The sequence below is a fragment of the Ursus maritimus genome, unplaced genomic scaffold, assembly GCF_017311325.1.
Source record: "Ursus maritimus isolate PB19 unplaced genomic scaffold, ASM1731132v1 scaffold_2, whole genome shotgun sequence".
Classification (NCBI taxonomy): Eukaryota; Metazoa; Chordata; class Mammalia; order Carnivora; family Ursidae; genus Ursus; species Ursus maritimus.
Window position 1 is genome coordinate 18,766,829 of NW_024424452.1, and position 24,233 is coordinate 18,791,061.

General features: G+C 49.0%; 1 long non-coding RNA gene across 1 annotated transcript in view; it reads left to right on the forward strand.

The window, feature by feature from the left end:
• Positions 1-24,233, forward strand: part of LOC103657806 — a 183,355-nt gene that overhangs the window by 91,779 nt on the left and 67,343 nt on the right. Inside the window, exon 2 of the long non-coding RNA XR_005836024.1 lies at positions 22,944-23,004. This is a non-coding gene — a long non-coding RNA (uncharacterized LOC103657806). The remainder of the gene's footprint in view (positions 1-22,943; positions 23,005-24,233) is intronic.

Below are 24,233 nucleotides of genomic sequence, written 5' to 3' on the forward strand. Positions count from 1 at the left end.
GTTTGGCAGTTAAATACGGCTAATATTCATTGCTCCCACATGGGCGCTTCACATCCTGCTCCATTCACAGCATGATTAAGGAATTAATTGATTTGGATGAGATTGGCACATGCTCTTGACAATAAACTGACGAGTCCTTTATTAAGCCGCGGCTACGGGGGGCTTGCCGCTGCACTTGGGGCTGGTTAGCGGTCGCTCACCACCGGGCATTTGGGACCAGGACCAGAGCATAGTGACACTTGGCTCTGGCCAGAGAAATCCATAGATTCTCAAAGACGCAGCAGAGCACACCTCTCTTGCCTTCCAGTACGCTCCCTCCCTCCCTCCCTCCCTCCCTAGCTCCTCTCCCTTCTTTCTCTCCTTTCTAACTGATTTCTTCCCTCTTTCCAACTCTCTTCCTAACACACTTCCTGTCTCCCTTCTTTCTACCCTTCCATCCATCCTTTTTACCAGCCTTGCCTTTCATCCGCAAAATTTTATTGAAGCACGTGTTTGCGTTCTCTGCCCTAACTTGCCAGCAAACCCTTACATCATACCGGTCTGCTCTGCGTTCCTGGTTGGGAGTATTTGGTTTCCCAGAACAGAGCCCGTAACGGGGTCAGGACTCATCGATACAGGCCCTGGGTACGATAGAAATTCCAGAGTGCAGGGGCCTGCAGTGTGTGGCAAAAATATTAGATACCATTTACTGTGAGTTTCTTATGTGCTAGGCGCCGTGCTAAGTGTTTTATGTCCTTTATATGACCCTGGATCCAGTGGGGGAACAGAGGCTCAAAGAGGTTGTCTGCCTTGACCCAGTGGACTCAACAAGGAAGTGCCAGAGTAGGAATTCAAACTCAAGCAGACTCTCTTTCCTTTTTTCTTTTTAAAAAGATTTTATTTATTTTATTTGAGAGAGAGTGTGAGCAGGGGGAGGGGCAGAGGGAGAGGAAGAGAGAATCTCAAGCAGACTCTGCCCTGAGTGCAGAGCCCAACATGGGGCTCGATCCCATGACCCCGAGATCATGACCTAAGCTGAAATTAAGAGTCAAACGCTCAACTGACTGAGCCACCCAGGCGCCTCTAACAGGCCAACGTTCTTAAATCCCACCTGGTATTCATCAGCCCACGTTCTGTTGGCCCTGTCGACATTCATGTAACTCGTGCATGCTCGGGCTACACATGGCTGCTGATTAGGGCACCGCTGGCCCTGGTTCAGCCTCGTTACCTTTCGCATTGTCTTCCAGTGTCAGCAGCCTCTTCCAACCTCTCTTGTCTCTGTGTGGGGCTATATGATTAGTTCTCCCCGGTGGAATGTAAGTAGAAATAATGTGTGTGAAGTTTAGGCCAAGGTGGCTAGGAGGTGGACGTGGTTTTCCTCTTTCTCTTTCCCCTTCTCCCTGGGCACAGAGGAACTCTGATTATCTAGGGGTGGCAGAGTTGCACTAAGCAAGAAGTTTGGGTCCCTATGTCCCCACATGGAAGAGAATTTCCCATCATCCAGGATGACCTATGCAGAAATAGCACAGGAGCAAATTCTCTTCCATTTCATGAAGCCTCTGAAATTTTAGATTTATTTGTTACAGCACCTGGAGTTCTCTGGACAAATATAGTTTGTGAGCCCTGCATAGGAGGATAGGATCCTAGGTACGGAGCCCCAGGCAATGCCTCCTCCATGACCCAGGACCCCTCGCAGATCACACGACAAGGGTACTGGTGATGACCATGGTGAAATTCAGTTAGAGGCAGACCTTCCCATTGCGGTCTCCATACACATCGCCTTATCCAAGAATGACTCTAGACCAAGGAAGGGGATGCTGTAATGATTGAGATGGGACTTCTCTCCAGGGAGAGAAGAGTCACAGTCAGGTTGCCTTGAGTGAAATGAGATGATATTCCTTTCCTTTCTGAGTTTGTGGACTGAGATTCATACCTATTGGGTTAAAAGACAGCTGTGTCATGTCACTCCTCCATTCAGAACCGATGGCTGCTGAGCTCACTCCTATTAAAAGCCAGAGCCCTTACTATGGAGGAGTCCATCATCTATTGCTCCTCTGCTCTCATCTTCCGTTATTCTTCTTGCTATTACCTGTACGTGTTCCAGCCTCGGGGATTTTGCACTTGTTTCTTCTGCTTCAAGTACACATCCCATTGCTGTCCTCATGGCTTTCTCTCAGTTTAAGTCTTCTTAAGTGTCTTCTTCTGTGTCCACGAGAGTTATATCAGTCTGTAGTTCTCCTTTCTTATAATGCCTTCATCTTGTTTGGGTATTAGGGTAATGCTAGCCTCATGGGATGAGTTAGGAAACATTCTCTTGGCCTCTATCTTCTGGGAGACATTGTAAAGAATTGGTGTGCTATCTTCCTTAAATGTTTGATAGGACTCATCAGTAAACCCATCAGGGACTGGTGCTTTCTGTTTTAGAAGATTGTTCATTATTGACTTGACTTCTTTAATAAATATAAGTTTATTCAGATTATCTGTGTCTTCTTGTGTGATTTTGACTGATTCTGTCTATCAAGAAACTGGTCTATTTCATCTAGGTTATGAAATATGTGAGTAGAGAGTTGTTCTTACTATTCCTTTGTTATCATTTTAAAGCCTGCAGGATCTGTAGTGATGTACCCTCTTTCATTTCCAATATCAGTAATTTCTCTCTCTCTTTTAGTTTAGCCTGACTAAAGATATATCAATTTTATTGATATTTTCAAACAGCCAGTTTTTGGTTTTGTTGACATTCTCTACAGATTTTTAATTCCCTTAATTTCTGCTCTAATTTTAATTATTTTTTTTTCTGCTTACTTGGAATTTAATTTGCTCCTCTTCTAGTGTCGTATGGTGGAAGTTTAGATTATTGATTTTAAATCTTTCTCTTTTCTGATATACACAGTCAATAATATAAATTTCTCTCTAAGCACTGCTTTCACTGTATCACATAAATTTTAGTAAGTTGTATTTTTTGACCTGTATTATTTTCCTTCTGTCTGAAGAACTTCTTTTAATATTTCTTTCCAGGCATGTCTACTGGCAATAAATTCTCTCAATTTCTTTTTGAGAAAGTCTTTATTTCTCCTTCATTTCTAAAGGATAATTTTGCAGGGTATGGAATTTGAGGTTGTGGGGTTTTTTCCTCTCAACACTAGACATTTCACTCCACTGTCTTCTTACTTGCATGGTTTTTGAGGAGAAGTTGGATATAATTCTTATCTTTGCTCCTTTATAGATAGGTAAGGATATTTTTTTTTCTGGCTTTTCAAGATTGTTTTCCTTATCTCTGATTTTCTGAAGTTTGAATACAATATGGCTAAGTGGAGTTGTTTTTTGCATTTATCCTGTTGGTGTTCTCCAAGCTTCCTAGATATGTGGTTTGGTGTCTGACATTAATTTGAGGGGGCGTTCTCAGTTATTACTGCTTCAAATATTGCCTTCCTTCTTTTCTTTCTTTCTTCTCCTTCTGGTATTACCATTGCACATATGTTATACCGTTTGCAACTGTTCCCAGTTCCTGGATACTCCGTTCTGTTCTGTTTGGATATCTTTCCCGTCTCTTTTTGCTTTTCGGTTTTAGAAGTTTCTATTCTCATATCCTCAAGCTCAGAGACTCTTTCTTCAGCCATGTCCAGTCTACTAATGAGCGCATGAAAGGTATTCTTCATTTATATTATACTGTTGTGCTTTTTAGCATTTTTAAAAATCTTTCTTAAAATTTCTATCCCTCTGCTTATATTATCTGTCTGTTGTCTGTTTCTTCCATTAAAGCCCTTAGTTTATTCATCATAGTTAAAAAAAAAGTCCTTGGTCTGATCGTTCCAATATTCTTGCCATATCAGACTCTGATTTTATTCAGTCTCTTCAATCTGTGTCCTTTGCCTTTTAGTATGTCTTGTTATTTTTTGTCGAAAGGTGGCTATGATGTGCTGGGTAAAAGGAATGGCAGCAAATAGGCCTTTAGTGATGGAGTCCTAAGGTGTGGAGGGAAGGGAAGCATTCTGTGGTGCTGTGATTAGGTCTCAGTCTCTTGGTGAGCCCATGCCCCTGAAATGTGAACTTTGTCAGTGCTTCTCAATAGTTTTTCCCCTTAGGTGGGACAAGATGGGGAGAGGGGACTGGAGCTGGGTACTTCCCTTCTCCAGGTGGCTTAGGGTCTGATGGAACCACAGCAGATTGAGCCCTGGCAACATTGCTTCTCTTGAGGGCAGGCCTTGTTAAGAACAGAATGTGTGGGTGACGTCAGAATGCTTTCTTTTCCCGTCCCCCTTCCAAAAGTACAAGTGGATTTTTCCCCCCATATTCACTGCGAGAACTAGGTTGGACCCCTGGAGGTGTAACTCACAGAAGTGTGGCCTCCCTCCTGCCCCGATGACGGGGCCCCGCTGGCTTTCCTCTCTCCGATTGTCCGCACTGAGCCTCCAGTAACTTGTCAGCCACAGTTCAGATTTCCCTACCCACAGCTGGTTCCCACGCAGATTCCCATGCAGAAACCCATTGCTGCCCGTGGGTTTCTGCTTGGTGAGTTGTGATTCCCTGTATTTGCCTGTCTGCCTCTCCAGTTTTAGGGGCAGCCACTTGCCTCGTGACTTCTTGTCTGAAGGATCTAAGAAAAGTTGTGGGTTTTTCAGTTTGCTCAACTTTTTACTTGTGGTTGGGATTGAGTGACAATCTTTAAGCTCCTCACATGCCCAACCAGAATCGAAAGTCCATATTGTTTCTAAAAAGGAAAAAAATCACATTAGTGGCCAGTATTTAAAAATTAAATGATTCCACTTTAAAGAAAAAATCCTATAGATTTCTGGCTTCTCCAGCATAAATGGACAACACTGACCTTCATTTCTACCTAGTTTGAGTTGAATAGCAGGTGCTTATCTTGATGGGACTTTAGTTCTCTGGTTCTCCGTGATCTATTCTCAGCACGGTTCCTCCAGTTATTCTTCCTACTTTAGCCCTAGGGTCATTTGAGTTTGTGATCCTGACTTTAGAGTTTAGTATTCTCCCAGATCGCCCCTCCATGACCCTGCCTGGGTGTATTGTTTTGTATTTGGTGTCAGATGGACTCCTAGTTCCAGACCACATCCTGACAGGTGTAGCATACCATCTCTCTAGTCCATATCTGGTCTCTTTGATCTCACTTGCTAAGCTAAAAACATCAGACTGTGCTTCTCCAGCTCATCTCGACTGGGTGACTGGGCATATCAGAAAGTTCTCACATCAGGGCATCTGTATGCTTCTGGCCCCTTTTCCTCTTCCCGTCTCTCTCCTGAGCAAGGTCCTGGGGTGATGGGTGGGTGTACCAATGACACGTCAAGCATCCCTGTGACTGCGGTGATCTGTGGCCTCCCTACCCCTGTGAACCTCTAACCCGCACAGCTCCAACCACTTAGCCCCCAGCAGCAGCCTCTGCCCCTCTGTGATTCAGAGCTTGAAGCAAGCCATGCTCAGAGAATTATTAGGAGCTCTTGGCAAAAAGCTCTGGGCCCCGCGTGGATAATCTCAGCAGGACTGCATCGTAGCACAGAGACCGCTGGTTACTCTGAAGTCAGTGCCTTCCCTTGGATGTACTTTTTGGGAACAATCAGAGCATCTCGCTGAAAGCTGATAAAAATACAGCAAATGAAAACAAGGAGTGATAAATTGGGTGAATGGGTTGTTTTCTGCAGGTGGGGGAGAGGAGTGTGAGACCCCAGGGCACTCAGACAGAAAGGGATTGAAGGAGCTGGGCAACCCCTCCCCTCCTTTCCCATCACTTAAGGCAGAAATGACAGCTGCTGGCCAAATGATGGTGGCTAAACAGGGCGATCCAATGAGAGGGCTGGGGAGGGGTTTAGTCATTGCCTGCTAGCGCCAGCTTTTGAATAAGGACAGTGATCACCACTGATCACCACTTCCTCCACTCCATGTCACTCCTTTTCTCAGGAATCTTTCTACACACAAGTGGCAACCCTACACAACTCTAGGGCAAACTGGGAGGAAAATGGTAAGGGCATATGTTACTGGGGTCTGGATGTTCTGGCTTCAGGTATGGCTTGATTCAGGTGCTCACATGAGGTCACAAGATCTTTCTTCCTTCTTGCTGTTTCTGGGGTGGATCCATTTTCAGAGTCGCTATCTTCATGATGACAACATGGCTTCATCCTCACACCCTTCCACGTTCAAGTCCAGTGTGAAAAAGAGTATCTGCAGTACTAGGTTGACGCATGGAGTGTTAATCACAGAATGACAATATTTCAGCATAACAGAGGGGCTGTTTGTACTTCATCCTTTACTGCATTTTTATGAGGAGCAATATATTTTCTTACTTTCCTCCCTGATACTGTAACAAAGAGAGAGAGAGAGAGAGAAAGAGAATGTCTTCCTGTCACCTAACACAAGGCCCAGATTCCACTTTGATTAGCCCAACTTTGGGCACATGCCAGCCTCTGGGCTAATGCTGTAGTTGGGGGGATTGGTTGGGCTAAATGATCATCCCTGGAGTCAGGCATGAGTCCCACCCAAAAGGGAGGAGTGGAGGAAGGGTGAATGTACTCTGATGCTCCCCAAGTGTTTACTATACTCCTCAATTCTTGTGATCTTCCACTCTACCCCCCACCAAAAAAAACCCCTCTTCCCCTCCTTAAGTACATCAGTGATTTGTCTTAGTTGGTTTGGCTACTATAGCACCATAGACTGGGCGGATGCTTACCAACAACAGAAACTTATTTCTTGCAGTTCCGGAAGCTGGGAAGTCCAAGATCAAGGTGCCGTCAGATTTGGCATCTGGTGAGTTCCTACTGCCCTTTTTTTTTTTTTTTAAAGATTTTATTTATTTATTCGATAGAGACAGCCAGTGAGAGAGGGAACACAAGCAGGGGGAGTGGGAGAGGAAGAAACAGGCTCATAGCAGAAGAGCCTGATGTGGGGCTCGATCCCAGAACGCCGGGATCACGCCCTGAGCCGAAGGCAGACGCTTAACCGCTGTGCCACCCAGGCGCCCCGAGTTCCTACTTCCTGATTCATACATGGCTCTTTTCTCCCTGTCCTCACATAGCAGAAAGGGCATGGGAGCCCTCTGGAGTCTCTTTTATAAGGGCACGAATCTCATTCATGAGGGCTCTACCCTTCTGACCTCCTCACCTCCCAAAGGCCTCACCTCCTAGCACCCATTACATTGGGGGTTAGGATGTCAACGTACAAACTTGGGGGAAACACCAACTTTTCATCTACGTCAGCGGCCTCCTGCTTGTGAAAATCAGTGGGTAATTATCATGCATTGTTGTAATGAAGTTGCTTCAGCACTGGGCCCTGATGGTATTTTGATATTCTCTCCACGTTCCAAGATATCTGTCTCTTTTTATTTTACTGACTCCCCCTCGTTTGCCCACCCACTACAGATCCATCGTTCCCCCAGGTTGAATCATAGCCCTTGTAGCAGTTAGGAAGACACTCAGCGAGTGACACACTGCTCAAGGAACAGTGGCCCAAATCGTTAGGATACTCATTGTTTCCCTGAGACCATCTCCGGAGGCCTGAGAGTTGCCCGGTGATGTCTTTAAAAACCTAGGCTCTTCTCCACCCTGTCCGGGTGCTCGCTGTCCTTCAGGACAGACGGCCACTGGTGAGCAACTACTCGTTCAGTGTGTGCGTGTTTAAAAAAGGGAGCCATCGGGTGCCCTGTGGCTTGAGCCCAGAGCAAGGGACGTGCACCAGCTTTTGGGCGGGAGGTACTGAGGGCCTTCCTGGGAGAGTGGCATTTAAGCAGAGGTGTGGAAGATGAATAGGGTTTGGCCTGATGAAGCGGGGAGGCAGGACTGTGTCAGGAATAAGGAGGAGTTTGCATGAGGATCCTGAGGCCGGGGAGTGAGGGCTAGCGTGAGAGACTACAATACGCAAGGCTGAGTCAAGTCAGGCAGGGCCTGGGCACCTGGCCTTCTCCCCAGGGGTGACAGGAAGGTTCTAGGCACAGTGACATGGGGGCACTGAGTCATAAAAGGCAAAGCGGGGGTGCCTGGGTGGCTCAGTTGTTAAGCGTCTGCCTTTGGCTCAGGTCACTATCCCGGCGTCCTGGGATCGAGCCCCACATCGGGCTCCCTGCTCGGCTAGGAGCCTGCTTCTCCCTCTCCAACTCCCTCCTGCTATGTTCCCTCTCTCACTGTCTCTCGCTGTCAAATAAATAAATAAATAAATAAAATCTTTAAAAAAAAAATAAAAATCAAAGGCAGAGCGGGTCCTTCCGTGGGGATCCTCAGTGGTTTTAGCTCTGTGATCACGCTTACCTCTCTGCATCGTAGGTATGTCTGAAGTGTGGGCCTTCTTTCTAGACTGTAAGCAGCTCCAAGAAATGGAGAGGGTGGCCAGTGACTTCGGCAACCCCAGGGCTCGGGCATGGTGGAAGGAAGGAGCGGAAGCGAGGAATTAAAATTCAGCAAACACAAGCTTTGCACCAGGCACTGGGTTGGGTGTTGTATCCGACAAGAGGGCAGAACTTTGGAGAGGATGTGGGGTCGGGGGCGGATGAGGGCAGAAGATGGCCCACCACTTACTTTCCTATGTACCCCAAGGATGGGATCCAGCTGAAAGTCCAAAGCATTCAGATTGGCTCTGGACAAGAACTACTCATGGAGAATGAAGGATGTTAGCGGCTTAACTGCATTTTCAAGACTGGAAGAGAATTTCTTCCTCTGGCACCTTACGGAACCAGCTCAATTCTCTTGGGGACAGAGGTGGTTAAGTGTAATTGTGCCCAGAGGCAGGGGTCAGGTGGAGGGGTCCTGTAGAGACCTCTCCCGTCCCTTTCTGGGTATGCTTCAGAGCCCCTGCAGACAATCTGTCTACAAGTGCCCAAATCACTGGTTTGGAGATCTTGCCAAGTCCAAGGTAAAGGAGGAGCACCAGGAGCCGGGTGAAGCCCAGGTGAACCAGGGAAAACGAATGAACCTCATTTGCAAAATGGGGTCCAAGCACCATGACTTTGTAGGGTCGCTTGAGGAAGCCAAATGCCACATGCTTCGTGTTCAGTAATGGATGGAGGTTTTTTCTGTGTGGTAGTGACCTCGCTTGTGGATGAGGGGCAGACCCTCGCCCTTGATCTCTTGATGGTCTCCCTCTCAGATTTCTGCTTGTAGGGGCAGAGAGAGGGAAAGAGAGAGAGAGGGAGGCAGATATCAAGTGCACTGTGAGATCATTTTAATTTTGCCCCTTTCCAGAGGGAGAGAGAGGGAACAGGACGTCTTTTCCACTGCTACGTTGCTGCACTGTGATACAGACTTTCAGAGATATTCATGTGGTGATTTATTCAATTCTTTTTCTCCATTGATTTTAATTAAGTTCCTGAGCTGTCTCCAAGCCTGGGGAGCGGGAACAAAACATGAAACACTGAGCGCCAAATGCCTTTCTTCTGCAATTGAGTTTTCCCGAGTCCTTAAAGTGCTTCACAGGAGAGAGCGAAAGTGGAATCCAGAGGCTGAGCCATTTCCTCTGCTCCATCAGTCCCCAAATAATAAACATAAAAATTAAAATCCGGTTAAGAAAAATCACAGAAGTCATTACAGCTTGGCGGCCGATGGGGGCTTTGATCAGATCTTTTTATGCAATTTCACAGTTTCAGGGGGAATTTGCCGAGCTGGCGTGGAGGATGTCAGCACCAGGAGGAAGGTTTCTTCCCAGCAGGCACAGCGCGGAGAGCACAGGACCTGCCTCTCCCAAACCAATTTCATCTTTATCTAAGTTCATGTCATGCTTTTTAAGAGAAATACCGTGGCGGCATCTGGTCCAGTCACTTGGGCTCCCATCGGGCTGGCCCCCACCAGACCCCCAGCAGGCTCCTCAGGGATCTGGAGGCCCAGCGAGGTCCCAGAGCCAGTCTCCTACGCTGGGGCCAGAGGCGGGTCACTTAGTGGTATCTAAGAGCCTGGTGGCCGACCACCAGCCCGCACTGCCCCTTGTAGAAACAGGAAGGTTGAAAACACAAATGCTAATAGGACCAGCCTATGATCTAAGAAGAGAAATAACCCCGGTTTGGACTTTGGCAAAATGGTGACCACAGGCCGGGTTGAAAACAGACAGTCCTGGAAACCTTTTATGATCATCTGGGAATCATGGCCTTGGCGATGTCAGGTGTTCTGAATCTTCCAGAAGCCAGAAACTAGGATACCTTTAGTTTTAGGAAAACAACAATGACCTTCCAGGAGAACAGGAAAGATAAGTTCTGTCACAGGATGGAAGGGACTTGACACGTGGGGCTCCTTTCACTGACTGAGAAGCTTCCATGTACCAGGCTTTGAGTTAAGCAATGGCTATACATTGTCTCGGTTCTTCTCTTCGACCATTGCAACAAGCATCCGAGACAGAGGTGCTAAGCACCTCCAGTTCACATTTTGGGATATGAAAGGGGGGCCAGGGTGCTTGAGCCAAATTCCCAGTTCCTCGGTTGGACTCCATGTCCTACCCACTGCACAAGTCATTGAGTTTCCCAGTCCCCTAAGAGGGGTCATTGCCTGCAACTAAATACTATTAGCACGTTTGACAGATACTTGGAAATCACTGAGAACAGAGTCATCCTGCTCTCCCACACTGTCTTGCCCCTTCTCCAAATAGACGTCCTTTTCAAATAGCTTCTGATGCTGTCCCACCTCCTCTGGTCCATAGAATAGATAAGTTCATGGGGCCCAGAGAGGGTAGGTGATGTGCCTGAGCTCACACAGCCGGGGTCTGCACCTGGGTTGGCCAGACCCAAGCACAGAGCTCTCCTGCTACCACACGGCGCCTCTCCTTATTAGAAACGCAGTGTAATTCAGCGCTCTGGGCTTGCTAGCCTTCGAAATATACTTGGCGCCACAATCTACCCAAGACACCATCCATTATGAACCAATGACGGGGAAACTGCCCTCGCGGCAGATGTGAGATCCTATTGGTCGGACTCCATCAGCACCGTTACACGCTCTGTATCTCGATGATCTCCCCCGTAAGACATATTTACAGCAATATTAAAAGGGAGGCGAAGGGATATATTCTCTTCCTGATGTACCCCATCTATTATACACCCACGCCCGTCAGAGTCCAGATGATGCCAGACGGGGCCAGCGCAGTGTAGTGAGAGGAGAGACGTCTATCAGTTTCCAAGGGGCCGCCTACAAACCTGCTCATCTGTATGGCACTCTACAGTTTATAAAGCACTTTATCATCCATTTGCTTGTCTGAGCCTCGTAACACCCCTGTGATGGGAGAGAGATCGTGACCATTGTCACCACCCTCGTTTCACAGATGGGAAGACAGGGGTGAAGCGATTGGCCCTGGGTGATGCCCTCTGGGACGAGCGGAAGCCGCACTTGACCCCAGATCTTCTGACTTCATATCCCCTGACATCTTTATTCTACCCATGTCTCTTGCTACGCCTTCATTCGTCCACTCACTCGTTCACTGATCCATTGAGCATGTATTTAATGAGCTCCTGTCTTGGGCCAGGCACGGTGCTGGGTGCCGGGAAGAAATATTGCTGGAGACCACCTGCGCCCACTGCTCTCATAGAGACAGGAGCTGGGGTTATCCCCCCCCCCCCAAGGATGATCTTGCCCCCAGGGAACACTGGTCAAAGTCCAGAGACATTTTTGGTTGTCACGATCAGAAGGATGTTACTTGGCATCTAGGGAACAGAGCCCAAGGACACTGCTCAACACCCTACAATCCATGGGATGGCCCCACGACAAAGATATCCATCCCCAAATGTCAGTAGTGTGGAGGAAGAAGACAGAATTAATCAAATCATCCCACGATTGAGGCTCTAGTTCCAGAGAATCAGGGAATGTATAAACAGCCAGCGGCTAATGCTGGCATAGCACTCACGTGCCAGGCTCTGCTCCAAGGGCCTCGTACCTCTGTTCCTCCTTTAGTCCATAAAACAGGGATTGTGGGGCTGTTTATAGAGGGGGAAGCTGAGGCTCGGAGAGGTTAAGTACCTTGCCTGGAGTCACACAGCCAGAGGATGGACTGGGTTTTGAACCCAGGCTGCTTGATGCCAGCTTTTGTGCCTTTGGTCTCTATGCTGTGCTGTGAGACCAGGAACTTGCCGGGGTTTGGGACTTGAGGGAAGCCTTGTGGGACATTTAAGGAAGTGGGGGGTGGAGGGAGAGAATTCCAGTCAGAGGGAACAGCATGTGCAAAGGCCATGGGGCAAGAGGCCAAGGGGACTTGTTGGGAAAGCCCTTGATAGTGCATGTGATGGGGGAGCAGAGAGCCGAGGTGGAGAAGAAGCTGGAGGGTCCAGCAGGCCACAAGCTGGGTTTGCAGGGATGTGGACTCTGTGTAGAGGGGCGGCAGGGTTGGATGTAGACTCTGGAAGGCCCGTTCTGGATGCTGGGTGCAGGGAGGACCTGGGTTAGAGGGGAGGACGAAGTCGGAGCAAACGTGGTGCTGAGAGCCGGCTGGCAGTGGGGGAATGCAGAGAACCAGAAGGGACCACTGTTCAGGAGACAGAACTGTCAGGCTGTGGGGCCGGATCTGATTGGGGGTTGGGGCAGGGAGCTGGGTAATGCACTACTCACCACTGCGAGCCTGACCTTCTTATGAAATAATCCAAAGGTTGTTTGTGCACAACCCAGAGCCTGCTGTGAAGGGCTGCTGGCCTCGCCCACCCCTCCTTGAACTTGCAAAGCCATGTCCCTGCTCGTGGTCCTGGCTGCAAAGCCCAGGAGCTGTAATGACACCGCTTTGCTCCGCTGACAGCCCTCTGTTTGTGCTCTCACATGCCTGTAACTCACAGATAATTAATGTCAGCTGGCTGTCATGGCACCCCGGCTAATCACAGTGTGGGGGGGGAGCCACACTGGTCGATGAGCAGCCCAGGGATCTGTCAGACCCAGGAAAGGGCGCGTCACTTGCCCAGTCGCTGGAGAGTGCCATGAATTTTAGCAGAAGCCTGTCTGCTTTGGAGGCACTGACAGTCTCCATCCCATGGGAAGCAGACGCTCAAGGTCACATCTGCAGGTCTGGGAACCCAGGCTGGACAGAAGCGGGGGAAACAGGAGGGGAGTGTGCTCCCGACAGGTGTGGACGCCGCCCATCCCTCCTCCCTTGCGCCAGCCCCAACTGCCTGCCACAGGTCCTATTGCAGACTCCGGGCTGTGCTGAAAACGCAGCGAGTCAAGTGCGTTTGAGGGAGACCGAGTGCTTTCTGCAGCCGCCTGAAACACTTGTAGCTTTGCAAGCCCTCATTCCTTGCCACGTCTCTCTGCCTTTTCTGGGCAGTTTCTTCTGCTTGGTTGTGGTGTCCCCAGTACCCATACTCACTGGCACACAATCCACAAGGTTAAACTCATTGTTTCACACTCGCTTCTCCAAGATGCTGGCATCTGCCCTCTAGGTTCCAACGGCACATTGTATAAACCTCTAGGAGGTTCATTCATTCAGTCCTTCCTTCCCCCGACCGGCACTGGGCTCCCACAAGCACCTGCTCCCTGCCAGGGAGAAAACGGTGACCCACAGACAGATGCCCTTTGTCCTGGAGCACACAGTCCGCAGCATTCAAGCAAGAGGATGCGGGGTGGATTAATGGCAGTGGGATCGGCTCTCTGCTGTTTCCCTTTTGATGGCCAGGGTTGATTCCACAGGAATCTCTCCGAGGTCAGGGCCCAGCAGAGTATATTCACAGTGAATATTTCATGAAAGAAAGAGTGAGTGGAGTAAACAGGAATGGGGTGCACCCACCCAGGGCGATTAATACTTTATCAGGAGAGCTGTCTGCCCTCCCAGCCACCCAGTGCAAGTTGTGAAGGCATCAACACAGGTGAACTTGAAGGAAAGTTCAGGTACATCAGATACAGCCTGGGCCAAGGGGAGGGTCCCTCCGTTGGAGTCCGGTTGCCCAAGGGAAAGCCTAGATAGCTGTGTTAAGCATCGACTATGTGCCTAACGCTGTGCCAAGGCGTGAAGGATGGGGGCTTCCCTCTGAAGGTGCATGCCAGGCTGAGCTCTGGGGTCGGAGTCAGAGTGGGGGTAGCAGGGCCCTGCCACCTGATCTGGGAAACTCCAAGAAGCATCAGCCTGCCTACCAGTGTGGTAAAAGGAAACTAGACGGGAAGAGGCAGTGAGGGAGTGAGCTCCCCATCTTGGGAGGTATTCAAAGAGGTTGCGGGACATACTTTGCTTGGGATGCTGCATCTCCAGTAGGAACCGAAAGAGCTGTTAGGGTGGAATAGGGGTGTAACCATCAGCGAGCCTGTGTCGTGGGTCTCACAGGGAGGGCAGCCTGGGGTGTAGTTAGGAGCCCTTATCCTAGAACACAAGAGACCTTTGATGACACCCTGGCCTCTGAATAGCTATGCAATAGTGAGAGAGTCATCGAACTCCCTCAGTCCTCAGTTTCCCCCTTTGGAAAGGCATTAACTTATATGACGACACCCTGCAAAGTGCCGGGTCTGGTTCAACAAGCAGGAGCTATCTGTGTTACATGTGAAAGATGGAAACCCAGTGCGGTGCACTGGACCAGTTGGGGGGCGGTAGGAAGGGGGGATAGTGTAATGTGGCACGTGCCAGGACTGGGGCAAGCTGGCACCCACGGGAAAGCCACACGAGGAGAGGGCTGCCTGGGCACGGAGGCCAATGGGTAGAGGGCTAAGGTGCCAGGTACCCCCTACAGCAGGGGGGTGAGGAGGTGAGGGCTGGCTGAGCAGGGCTCCTATTGGAGGAATGGCCAAGCTTCTGGCTCCGACTCTCAACTCATTTTGAATCCCTGGTGGTGGATTGCTGCAAGGCTGAGATCTGACTGCTGGGGTCTTCCATCTCTGGGGTGCTTTGCATGGCTGGGGTCCCACCTGCCCATCTGCTTCTCCTTCTCTTCTGGCAGAAGGCTCCTCGATCATTTGCTCCCTCTTTAAGTCAGTCAACAAACCTTTCCTTTCTGGCTTCTACTCTAGGGCTGGCACTGCAACAAGATGATAGGGACAGGAACAGGTCCCTCTCCTCAAGAGTGTCCAGTCCAGGTGTGGTGGCAGGAATATGGCAGGTGTCTGTCCTACAGTGTGGCAACTGCCCTCCCCCCAAGACAACCACAACAACATAGCTAACACTGCGTGTTCATTACACACAAGTGACCTTACTGAGTCTTTGCCAGAACCCCTGGGGGAAGACATTGGATCTCAGAGAGGGTAATTCACATTTCTAAAGTCACACAGCCCCTATTAGTCATATCCACCTGACACCAACCCCCATGCTCTTAACCATTATGTTACGCAGCCTTCTTATGGCTCCTCATTCATTCATTCAACAAATATTTATTGAGCATCTACTATGTGTTGGGCATTAACAAGGCATCTGCAGGCCTGCCCGGGGGAGTTTGCTTTCTGCCCAAGGTGATTTGGAGCACAGAGGAACTCTTCTTGGCTCATCCCTCAGGCGGGATGGGAGGGTGGGGTGGTGGTGTGTGGCATTAGGTCCAACAAGTCCTGCAGGAGGTGGGGCTAGCAAGTGCAAAGGTCTGCAACAGTGTCTCTGGAATAATGAGAATTCCTTCCTCCCTCCCTCCGGCCGTTTCTCCCTCTTACCTCCGTTCCCTCCTCCCTTCCTTCCCTTGCATTTCTAAACCAGTGTTACATTCACCTAGTTTGAGAATCTACCGGCAAAAAAAAAGCAAAAAATGATGCGTAGTGAATATCTCCCTCCTTCCCCACCCCTTCCTCCACCCGCGCACTTGCCAGACTCCTCCCTGCTTCCCCCTCCATGGAACCACTTCCCTTTGTCTCATGAGCACCTTTCCAGACTTCATGCAAATGCAGGCATATATGAATGTTTTCTGGTCTCCCCCTCTTTTATTTCAGAGAGAACACATTGTGCCTGTTGTTCAAATTTTCTGCGGCTGAAGCAGAGGTTTGAAGACCTGGGCAGCAGGAATATTGGGTTGAGATGGGGCTGTGCAGGGGCCTTGAATGCCACCCCAAAGACCCTTTAAGTCTGGGCATGTGCCGGGCCATTTTTCAAATTTTCCTCCAAGTCATGACACTTTCAAGGAAACCACAAACCCAGCCAGAGTTGTCAGGAGCTGTCTGATGGATTTTATTAAAAACCAAACACCAGCCACAACCCGCCCCTGTCCCCCACCAAAAATTAAGAATAGTGAATTTGAGGCAAAGGTAAGCACCATGAATTTGTATCGCATTGGGAGCTAGCTGCCTCTCGTGTTTTCCCCTTAATTTATTTTTTGGAAAACATTCACTGACTCAGAGAACAGCTCCCTTCCCTTTGTCAGCACCCAGCCCTCGGAACCAAATTGCTGGCTAAAAATAATGTATTTTTTATTAAAAATCACTTTAAGTTGGTGCATATTTCTAAGACAGATTCACATATGGATAACCATCCAGTATTGCTTGCTATAGATAAGTGATGAATTATTTTAATCAGAAATGGATTTAACAGCACTGCAAAAACAAATTTGGGAGATTTTTCACAATCTGGTTGTCTTTTCTGATTCTTCATATTTATATTTAGTATTCAATGAAGACTAATAGTGACTGCTGGACATTCCATCAAACTTCCCCCAAGCAGATTCACCCCCCCCCCATCAAGATTGACACCCTCCGCCGTCATTCTGGGAAATGCTCCCTCCAGTCCCTAGACGCAGAATTAGAAGGGAAAATACGCACACAGACTTTCTTCCTGAGCCCCGGGAAGCATCGTCCGCGGCACAGCAGAGCAGCCCGTTGCTGTATTGAGTCCAAGAGCATCCGCACCCGTGGGCGTGATGCCTACTGTGTGCCAAGCACCACATCTGGGGAGATAGTACTGAACGAGTCAGAAAGGGCTCAGACCTGCCCCGGCTCCCCAGCTGATCTGACTTGCAGCCGGAGAGCCCTCAACAGCCTCTCACTGTGAACTGGTTATGCTGGGAATGGAGCCTCGTTTCATTTCACGTCCCAGAATGAAGCTTCTCTATGGAGGCCTAAGGGTAGGTCCCCACGAGTAGGGGACAAGCGAGGCGAGGTAGGGAGAGATGACAGGTAGCGGGCTACATGACTAGGCTCCTGCAGGGGGGGCTACTCGACCAGGCTCCCAGAAATCCCAGTCATGGAGAAATGTTATAGACAAGATATTAGCCAGAGAGAAGGGAATGTAACAAACCCACCTTGTTTGTTCTAAATATAGGAGAGATATTTTCATGGTATTGACACATCCACCTTGTTTGCCTTTATGTTATTGACAAGATATTTACCAAGTTCCCTTGTCAGTTATCTATAGTAGACCGGTCACAAAAGCCCTCAATGGCAACCCATCCAGGACCCTTCTCACTCTAGAGAGCTCTTGTTTTGTCCTTTCTGTTTTCACCTTCCCTTAATAAACTTTCACTTCACTTCCGCCTCTTGTCCGCAAGATTCATTCTTCAGCTCCGTGAGACAAGAGCCCCGCAACACCAGGGCTGGGGAGAGCTGATAATCAAGAGATGGCATAGCCATCAGTTAGGGTTCTGTGAGCATCAATAATAGAAAGAGATTTGGGCTGACTTCAAGCAGAGGTCATAGTACAGAGGCATGACGTCACCAGGTGGCTGACACCGTCTACAGTTCCAGTATGCGGTTAACCCCTCTTTAACCTTTGAGCAAAGGTTAACTAACAAAACTAACTCTAACAAAAAAGGAGTGAATCTCAGGCTCGCAGTTTTCATCTGGAAAATGATACTGAGCCACAATAGTGTTAAATTGTCATCAAATTTGTCTTTCTGGCTACTTTTTGCTGGGGGCAATGCCAGTTTTTCATTTCCAGTAGTGATCTAAAGTGTCACTTAAAATCTGTCTGTCTGAGATAACGAATGAGTCAAATTCAACGGAATATGTTAAGTTAATAACAGAACAGGGAGGAAAAGAATGGTGAAGGGCATGAACATGGTATTCAGTTGAGTAAATCGATCTTATTCACACTGGTTTTGGGGCACAGAAGGGATTGGAGGGTTTGGCGGGGAAAGGTGATGGGCCTCTTTTTTGTTCTAAGTGTTTCCGGTACCTTACATAAATTAATTGAGCTTTAGCTTCAGCTTATCAACAAATGAGGTCAGTATGCCCCCTCATTCCCTTCCAAGTCACTAATGAATAGGTTGTCTGGGACAGGACCAAGGGCAGACCTCCCAGCTTGACTCCAATCAATTATATCACCTTTGGCCCTGAGGATGCAGCTTGGTATGGCTTCTCCCCATCCTAGGGGCTCATGAGAAGGAAGGGTCTTCTTCCCAGAGGTCTGGGTGTCTCTGGAATCCAGAGACTTGCACACCTTTTCCTAGTAAACCAATATCATCAGTTTTTGTTCATCAAGACATCGCTCTGGGTTGATGGGGCTGACATTACCAGCTGGGATTAATATGTTTCTTCCCCCCCTTCCATTTATTTGGAGAATCTCATTAAGGCAGGTTTCCTTCAGGAAATTGATGCTTTAATATTCTGCGTTGTCAGCTGAGGGCCTGAATTTTATTTCTTGAATAACATTTAATTAAACGTGCAGGCTCCCTTTCCCTGACGCATCAGTGATCACAGCACTGAGTCCACCTCCGCTGCTCTTTGGAAAATCAGGAGAACGCCAAGTTGGGGGCCAAAGTCCTGCTGAGCAATAAAGTTTATGGCCTGTGCCTCTGTTGTAATTAGCGTCCAGGGTCCTGCTGACGCAGCCCTTGTCAGGTACCTTGACCAAGTCTCAAGTGTCTTGCGAATGCTGGTTCCTGGACCATAACCTGCATTTTGTCCAACAGGTCCCCTGGCGGGGATTCTCCTAGACTAGGAATTGAAAAACCAGGACCGGCGAGCTAAATTTAGCTGGCTGCCCATTTTTGTAAATAAAGCTTTATTGGAACACAGCCATGCCCATCATTTTATGTGTTGCCTGTGCCTGTGTTCAGAACCTAACAGCGGAAACACAGACCCTGTGGCAGGTCATTAAGAAAGGACCGAAGCATCCTCTAGCCCACCTGGGCTAGGCTGAGTGCTTACTCCACGCCACACATTCTATATGCTTGATCCCCTTTCAAGCGTTCTTACAAGAAATATTTATTGAGCACCTACTGTGAGTCAGGCACAGTTCTAGGTGCTGTGGATGAAATGCTGGACAAGACAGGAGGCCCCAGCTTTACCTGCCAAAGGGGACAGAATGGCAATCATCAAGCACCTGCATAAAGTTTCAGATGGTAACATAGATCATGGGGAAAATGAGCCAGTGGGATAAAGCACCGTTGTGTGAACGTGTGAGAGTGTTCGATAAGGTAATCAGGGAGGGCTTCTCTGAGGAGGTGACATTTAAGCTGACTTATGAATGAGGAGTATGAGCCAGACAGAGAAAAACCTGCAGGGGGAGCATCCCAGGTTGGGGGATCAGCTAGCAAAAAGCACTGGTGGAAAGGGGGCATGGAAGGAGGGAGTGAAGGGAACCTGGTGGGAAGTGGGCTCAGGAGGTGGGCAGGGGCCCGTGGTACGGGGCCATGTGGGCTGTGCTGTGGTATTTGGACCTTCTTAGAAGTAATGGGAAGCCTAGGAGTACTGACCTAATTTACTTTAAAAAATTCACTTTACTTTCCATGACATAATAATAAGATTGGTATTTGGAGGATAACACCCTTCCTGTGCTTTTTTTTTTTTTTTTTTTTTTGGCAGTTAAAGAAAGCTCTTTTTGCTTTCCCTCAGATAAACATGCTCAGAGTTGTCAGAAATGTGGGCGCCTTTGCCCAGAGTCAGCCCATTAACAAGTGGCAGGGCTGGCGTTTGAATCCAGCTCTGTCGGACACAAAGGCCACAGGCCTGAGCTTCCCTGGGCTGGCAGGCCTCAGTTTCTTGCATCTGTAAAATGGGTGAATAATGGTTCTTACCTAAGGAGTGTGAGATACATAAGTCTTTAGGATTATTCATCTCATCCTTTCTTCCCTGCCCTGACTGTGGAAAGAGTAGGAAGAAGAGGAGGGAGAGTGGGAGGAAGAGAAGCAGGAGGAAGGGGAGGAGGAGAAGGTGGGAAGAGAGGAGGAGGAGGCCGTGGCACAGGACAATAGCCAGTACGTATCATCCAAAGTCCCCCTACACCTGTGAGAGTCGATGGGGCAGGAGGCCTTTGAGCCCGTGCTTGGAGGGCAGCAACCACTCCCGATCCAGCTACCACGTGAGATCCAGACCATGCAGCGTGGGGTTTAGGAGGCCTGCTATTTCTCAAGTAAGAAGGCCGAGGCTCCGATGTGGGGAGGCTCCTAGCCCAGTTCTTAGTCTCAGGGGGCCTGTCTTGGGTTCTTCCCACCGAGTTTCAAGTTTCAAGCCCATGAGAGCAGGAGGAAACCACCAGGGCTTGGGTCACCCTTGTAGAGCTTTTAGCTGGGAGGGGAGAGGAAACCGGCTTGAACCACGTCCTCCCACTGTGGACACATAATTAAGGCCTGGGGTGGGCAAGGAGTTCTGGGAGCCATGAAGGTGTCCAGTGGGGACGGGGACGAGGGGTGGGTTCTCCGAGGAAACGACGCTGAGCCCAGGTCCAAAGGATGGTCCAGTATCAAGCAGGTGCTGTTTGGCTCTGCTGTTCGGGGCCTTCTGCCTGGTGGCGGGGACCTCCAGACAAGATCCTTTTTGGTGGTAAATTCCTAATGACCTGAGGAACCACCGGAAAAGAGGGGAAGAATATTTTGTACTGTATCTTACCTTTATTTCTTTTAGTTATCATGCCAGCTGTCACCCTGCCTCTCTGTGTGCACACGTGCCTGTGTGTCGGGATGGGAGCCACAGCAAGGAGGGTAGTTTTGGGAAAACTAATGCAGATGGCCATTCGTGACATTTGTCCCCAGGGGCTCATTTAGGAGTGAGGGTGCGGGGAGGGGATGCTTGGTCCCATGTTGCTGGGGCAAAGTGAAGGAACTACAAGGACTTCCAATTTCAGCCTTCTTTTTACTTATTTGGATTGTCGTCAGGCAGATTTTCCTTTAATCTACACATAGAGACGTTTCTATATCCATTCATCAGCAAAGCAAGCGAGTATAATGCTGAAACAAAGAAGAGCTGTCACCAAAAAGACCTTCAACCACTGCATAATTCTTCCTCATCACAAATGCAACCTTTTTTCTTAAAAGCAAGTGAAGGTTTTGGTTTACTTTATTTTGCTTCCAGTCTGAAGTTATTAACCTCATGTAAATCACAGGCATCCTCATCATGTGGTCTTGAGAGGCTCTCAGGTGGTATTTTGATGATTCTCCTAAGACCTGCTCAGGGGATTTGATGAAAGGGAAGCAGATGACTGGAAAGCATTCAGGGTGGTGAGGACAGCACATGCAAAGGCCCTGGGGCAGGAGGACTCACGGCACATTGACGGCTCTGAAAGGCAGCCAGAGTGGTTGGAACTCAGGGAGCAAAGGGGAGGTGCAGCCTGAAGTAGGAGAGAGTAGTAGAAGCTGGACCAGGTACGTCACCATAAGGCCTTCGGGTCTTCCTCCTGGGGGCTGTCGAGCAGAAGGAGCAGATCATTTCATTTTATGAAGCTCACCGAGGCTGTGGGAGGGAGAGTATGTTGATGGGGGACCTGAGCGAATGGGCACAGTTGATGAGCCCCAGCTCATCCAAGCTGCACTGACCCATCACGGGAAGGCTCTTCCCCTTCTGTTAACGGGGAGTCCCCTCTCCCTGCTCTGCCCCACATTCTCCGGAGACCCCCACCATCTCCGGTCTTGTTTCTGCACCTTTAGTTTTCCCTTTCTTTCTCTCTGGGTCTCGCCTCATTTCCTATAAACGTTACCCAATGCCGTGTGGTGGGGGAGAGGGAAGGATGGCTGAATGCATTATGGTACGTCCACGCCGTGGTTTGTTGCGTGGCCATTTCAAAGAGTAAGTAGCACATTGGGTGAGCTAGAGGGATTTCCATGAAGCTTGGTTGAGTGTCAACAGGCAGGAAGAAGTACATATAATATGATCCCACATTTATTAAAAAAAAAAAACAACCCAGCAGCATCCCCCCAGACCCACGTGCATGGATAGCACGTACATGCGCACGTGTGTGGGGACACAAATGCGTGAACACACTTGCATGAGTGATAGTCATCATGCCAAGCAACTATTTGGTGTCCTGTGTGAGTGGTTAAGGGTTGGGCACGGGACCATCGAGGAGGCTTGAGGAAGCCGCTACTTACCAACTGGTATGGACATATTTCAATATTTAAACACCCAGCCCTGTGGGGGGTGTTGGCCAAATGCCGACCTTGTTATATGCATGGATAGGATTTTCTGAGCAGGATGAAACACAGGCAAAGAAACATGATAGGTTGTTAGTATAGGCTGGCTAACGTTGGGGTATGATGTGGGGAAAGGAAAATGGGACTAGAAATAAAAGCATGCAGGTAATCATAATTAGGCATTTATGTAACATGATGTCAAATGGATTCATGCAAAAAGAAAGTAAATCAAAGACTTTAAAAAGAAGTGCCTGGGGCGCCTGGGTGGCTCAGTTGTTAAGCGTCTGCCTTCGGCTCAGGTCTCGTCTCTATCTCTCTCTGTCAAATAAATAAATAACATCTTTTAAATAAATAAATAAAATAAAATAAAATAAAATAAAATAAAATAAAATAAAATAAAATAAAAAGAAGTGCCTGCCCCTCCTCCAGTTACCCTCCTGTGTTGCTTGGACCTGGAAAGAATGGCCACTCTCATTCCCTCCACATCTGCACCTTCTCCCCACTCGTCAAACAAGACCTCTGCTCCCACTTTCCATGGAAACTGCCCTCGCCCCCACCAGTGGCTGAAGCCAATGGGTGCTTCGATGCCCCCGTCCGGTCAAGCGTAATGTCAGTATTTGACGTTGCTAACCTCCCTCGCGTCTGGTCAGCTCCAGGTTCCGTCCCGGATTTTCTGTGCAACCACCAACCAATGACCTGCCTCGCTGCTGCCCGCTTTCCTCTTTGGTGCAACACTTGGGTTGGGGGACGGGCTCCCCCCACCCATCTTATTTATTCCCATCTGCCCTGCGGTGTTGGTCAATGCCCTTATCTCCCTGACCTACGTGTTTTCACTTTGCAGCCTCCGGACTCGAACTCGTACCGGCACCTCCGTGGGTCATACGTATCTTTCTTGGGCCAGGGTAAGTCTCATGAATACCTGTTTGTTGAGTGTGGCTGCCCATCCGAAGTTATACAGATATGGTTACTTTCAACTCGTGCACAGTGAAATCCACTGGGGTCTCTCTCCTGTGTCACTCTTAGTGATGGCAGCCCCCGCCTCCCACCCAGGAAGTAACGGGCTGTCATCACAGATTTGTCCCTCTCTCAGTGGGTCATTGGGCTGAGTTGAGAGTCATCTTCTGCTCAGGTGCCAACCTCCTCCTTGGTGTCCCTGCTGCTGACATTACTTCCTTCCAAAGCACTTTTCTTATTGCTGCAGGAGGCGGCTTTTCAAAATGCAGATCTGAATGCGTCCCTCCTCTCCCTAAGACCTTCGCTGGCTCCCCATTGCCCTTATCTTGAAGACTTTTTTCGTCGAGTCATGCCTACCCATCCGGTGTCTCCTGTTGCTCACGTGTGAACATGACCCCCTGGTTGCGTGAACCGTTAGTTCTCAGAGTGTGGACCCTCCTTCTTCCTGCCATGCCTCTGCTCACACTGTCTTCCATCTTGCTTGTCTTCCCTTCACACTATCTGCCTCTCAAACCCCTGCTCATTCTTCTGGACTCAGCCAGAGCATTTCTCCCTCCATGAGGTCCTTCCTGACCCCCCGTTGTCTGTCTGCCTCCACTGGCCTGTACGTCTCCGTTACCCCAACTGTACATGTACTCCAACTGGCCAAGAGGGGATGTGGGGAAACCCTGCTTACTCCTAACATTCACCTGCCCCTCAGGACAGAGTGTCCCTGGGAGCATGTGAAGATGGGGCCCGAATCAGAGGGACAGTCTTTCAGATCACAGCACTGCAGCTGTGGGGACACTCGTCCCAGGACAAATGCAAAGACGGCCCAGGAATCTAGAAGGTGTGCCACCTCTATGCAAGGGCACAGCCATGCCACTGGTTTGCTGCGTGACCTTGGGCTAATGACTTAACTTCTCTGGTCCATATGTGCAGTGAGGGAGCGGACGACTCCTCTCTAAACTCGGCTAATGGTGCCTATCCCATAGGACGGATGAGGGTTGAACGGAGTAATGCACGATTATTTCTCACAGTCTCTGGCCTGGGGGAATGCGCCCCGTGTGTGGTCTTTGCAACAGTCCTTGAAATGTGTTATAAACATGATAACTGAATGGTATCTCACCACACCGGAGAAACTCGTGTTGAAATCCTTGCTGAGTTGCCTCGTGCACTGGGATTTGTCCAGTGGCAC